The following is a 4,019-nucleotide window of genomic DNA, read 5'->3' as shown; positions in this document are numbered from 1 at the left end:
AGGTCATGGAGCTGATCTGGGAGCAGTCCTGATGTTAAATGCTGTGATGAAGGACAGTGTGGAGGAAAAATGAGTCAAATTTAAATTGTCAACAGTTCAACGTTGTTGGCAGGACTCCAACCTGAGCAGGGAGACCCCAATGGATTTCTAGTCCATCGCCTTCACCACTCGGCCACAACGACCACATTCACACACTTTTGTAGGAGACTGAAATTAGACAATGAAAGTTCATGTCAGCACAGTCAAATATTTTTTGTCCTCTCTCAAAGACAAACTATTTGTGTGTGTGTGTGTGTGTGTGTGTGTGTGTGTGTGTGTGTGTGTGTGTGTGTGTGTGTGTGTGTGTCAGTGTTGTGACTGAGCGGTGAAGAAGACGACCTTCTGACTCCATTTTCTTTGTTGCTCTTCTATCAGTTCCTCAGTTTCTCTCATCAAGTGAAGCAGCTTTGACAGGTTTACTTCTCTGTGTGTTCACAACTTTGGTCTTTAAACTCCTGACAAACTCACCACGTCACACATTTGGTGAATTAAAGCAACAAATAATGACATCATGATGATTCAGGTTCGGGGGGCACGGCCTGGAGGCAGAGTGGCCGTCTAGCAGAGTTGCTGGTTCAGTTCTCACTTCAGCTGGTGACCATGTTGAAGTGTCCTTGAGCAAGACACTGAGCCCCTCATTGCTCCTGATGACCAGCATCCAAGACCAACAAGCTTCTGATTGGCTCTGATTCTCTGAGCCAAAGTCCAACACAGGAAACAGAAACTCTTGAGGTTGTCTCACTTTTTTTTAAAGAAACTCAGCACAGGACAGTGATAGGAGGCTGGTTTCCTTGATGTGGGCTTCACCTCCACTGTTGTCCACATTTAAATGCTGGCTGATGCTGGTCCCCTGTTGAAACCTGGACCAGACCAGGGACCTTCAGACCTTCAGTCTAACGCTGTTCCAGCATTGGATGAAAGAGACTGGTGCTCTCATCTTCTTCAACATTGACTTGTTCTACCAGGACAAGAGAATCTGAGCTTGGATGTCATTTAGCAGTCAAAGGCTTGTTAAACTGGTCAACATCAGCTGGTGTTCACTCTGATGATGTAGCGATGGTCTGGATTCTTCCTTCTGGAGCACCAAGCTGCTGGGAAGAAGCCTGATGATGTCAGAGTTGTGTTCAGTGGCTCCTGCTGGGTCCATTTCTGACAAATGGGCTCCAAAGAGTTCAGCTGTTTCAAAGGCTCAGAGAAAGCAGCACATCATGGTGGTCAGGAGACGAGGTGGCCGAGTGGTTAAGGTGATGGACTGCTGATCCATTGAGCTCTGCAGGCGTGGGTTCCAATCCCATCCTTGTCGTAGGAGACTTTGGTTTCTGCTCCTAGATTCTGGAACGACTCTGAACTGTGAGGCTTTTCAAGAGGAGATCCTGCAGCACCAGAGAGCTGCAGTTCCAGGACCCCACAGCAGCACCAGAGAGCTGCAGTTCCAGGACCCCACAGCACCCCCTACTGAATTGGATGATAAAATGCATTTGTTGGACTTTTGTTTTTTGGTGACAGCGCCACCTATCGAATTAGATGATAGCAAATGACTCCTTTCTCACTGTAGTATTAAAGGTTTATTCCACCAAAATACTACCTCCTGTCCTTTAATTTCTGACAACTGTATAAAAGGTTTATTCCAATTCCTCCTAAATACTTTTTTTTATAGTTTTAAAGGTTCATTCCGCCAAAATACTTTCTAATTTATAGTTTTAAAGGTTCGTTCCACCAAAATACTTTCTAATTTATAGTTTTAAAGGTTCATTCCACCAAAATACTTTCTAATTTATAGTTTTAAAGGTTCATTCCACCAAAATACTTTATAATTTATAGTTTTAAAGGTTCGTTCCACCAAAATACTTTCTAATTTATAGTTTTAAAGGTTCATTCCACCAAAATACTTTCTAATTTATAGTTTTAAAGGTTCGTTCCACCAAAATACTGCTTTCTGTCCAACTTCTCAGTTTTAAAGGTTCCTTCAGTTGAGGGCTCCTGGTTCTGTGTGAGGGGTTGAGGGTCGATATGGGATGATGAGAAAGATTTCATGTCCCGATGGTCCTGCTAAAGTAACTGTGAGTCATGACATCAAACAATGTCATCAAAATATGCTTGAACTCTTAAAATGGCAATAAAATCTACTGGAATCATTTCACCACAAACACTTTTATTGTGTTTTTGTGAGCATCATTTTTCAAACATTATAACATAAACTTTAAAAAGGGTCCATTCACTAACACTCTTACTTGAAGGTAGTCACTGATATCAGTAAACAGCTGATAAAGATTTGTGTTCATGTTTTAATTCTCTACTCTGACCTGTGCTGAGACACTGGACCAGAGAGGAAGACCTGCTCAGCCTCCTGCATGGACCAATTCTGCAGCTCAGTGATGACGACGAGGGATTCAGCATTGAGTTCAATTTAAACTTTTTGGAGGAAACACCTGTAAATTAACCAGCAGTTACTGGTGATGCTTCACAGTTTCCAAGCTCAAACGGCCTCCTGCTTGTTGGACTCACAATTTCAAAAAAATGTAGACATCAAAAGTCAAATCATGTTTTTGTTTGGTTTTGTGTTGTTTTGTTTTTACTGGAGGAAAACTTCAAATTGTGATGATGTGTCTGACTTAGAAACTGAACCCCCAAAAATCAAAAAGTCTCCTTCTTCTGTGCCGTGATCTCTGAGCTGATCATGATTGATCTCATCAATAATCCTTGGCAGCTGACCAGTCTCACACACACAGCCCCCCCCCACACACACACACTGAGACATGCAGCAGCTCACAGTAACTGCCTCAGTCACACAGCAGATAGACTCCTTTCTATAACAAGATAAGCAGTAGAAAATGGATGGAAGTGATGATGAACTGATGAACAGGTGATTTGTCCAAAAGTCAACATCAGATTCATTTCCAGTCTGTGGAAGCAGTTTCATCTTGAGGTTCCAGGTAAGAACAGACAGCTGTGGGCTGACACACATCTCTTCAGGAGCACTTCTATGCTCCAAACTTGCCAGGTTGAATTGTGTCTGTATTCTGAGGGCAGCAGGAGGACGGAGGAGTTAGGACACACACTTTTGGAACTGAGAGCAGCTGTGTGTGGGATTTCCCCAGCAAAGATGAAAACCAGCTCCTTCATGCTGGCTATGAAGGCTCACAGTCACACTGAGCCTGCTACAAATACTTTGATATGCAACAGACTGGTTTCTCTTCTGGTAGTTTGTTATCAACTGTTGTCACATTTATGTGATCAATTTAGCTGGTAAGATGAAGGCTCCAAAGGACCAGCTGGAGATGCCGGGGACTGAACCCGGGGCCTCATACATGCAAAGCATGCGCTCTACCACTGAGCTACATCCCCTCTGTCAGAGTCACTGTTTAACTGATGCAGCAACACAAACACAGACACAACATTTTTATTCTTCATTTTAGGGATAAAAAGGAAGTCAGCCTGTGATCTCAAAGGCTCTGTGATCTCAGTAGTTTCACTGTGATGTCAGCCCACACAACCTTAGACCACAGAGGCAAGTCAGGCTCCAGGAAGCTGAGGCTGCTCCGTTCTCAGTCCTGTCCAGAGTGAAGGTTTTCCTCTCAGAAGCTATCCAATCCAGCCCAGATCCTCTCTGACTAGCAGGAGTCTTTAACCAGGAAATGAGAATTATATTGAACGTCTGCTCATCCTCAGAATGAAGTAAAAGTATTTGTGTTCCTAAAATAATCTCCAGATGCTAACATCAATTATTAACATTGATTGACAGCTCTAAACTGAGCCACCATCACTATACAGTTGCAACTGAAATATTTAGAAATATTTCAAGGAAGCAGCAGGCCCTCATCCGCCCCGGTCCACCCGACTGTGTCCCCTGAGACAGATGACAGCTCACTTCTGGCAGAGGCAGTTAGGTTGAGGACCGTTGCTGATGTCATCAACTGATGTCTCCATCACCAAAGGTGACAGACAGGATGGTCATGGACATAAAACAGAGGTCGAAGAAT

The 4,019-nt window shown here is 43.5% G+C and overlaps 1 non-coding gene across 1 annotated transcript; it reads right to left on the bottom strand.

Annotated features, from left to right (window-relative positions):
- Positions 1-3,312: 3,312 nt before the first annotated feature.
- On the bottom strand, positions 3,313-3,384 carry trnaa-ugc (transfer RNA alanine (anticodon UGC)). Its single transcript has one exon. It is a non-coding gene; the product is annotated as a tRNA-Ala (tRNA).
- Positions 3,385-4,019: the final 635 nt, after the last annotated feature.

Source organism: Aulostomus chinensis, chromosome 1 (assembly GCF_037954235.1).
Source record: "Aulostomus chinensis isolate RoL2024-O1b breed Wild chromosome 1, RoL_Achi_v1.0, whole genome shotgun sequence".
NCBI lineage: Eukaryota > Metazoa > Chordata > Actinopteri > Syngnathiformes > Aulostomidae > Aulostomus > Aulostomus chinensis.
The sequence above is the reverse complement of the archived record's forward strand: the minus strand, read 5'-3'. Positions and strand labels throughout refer to the sequence as shown.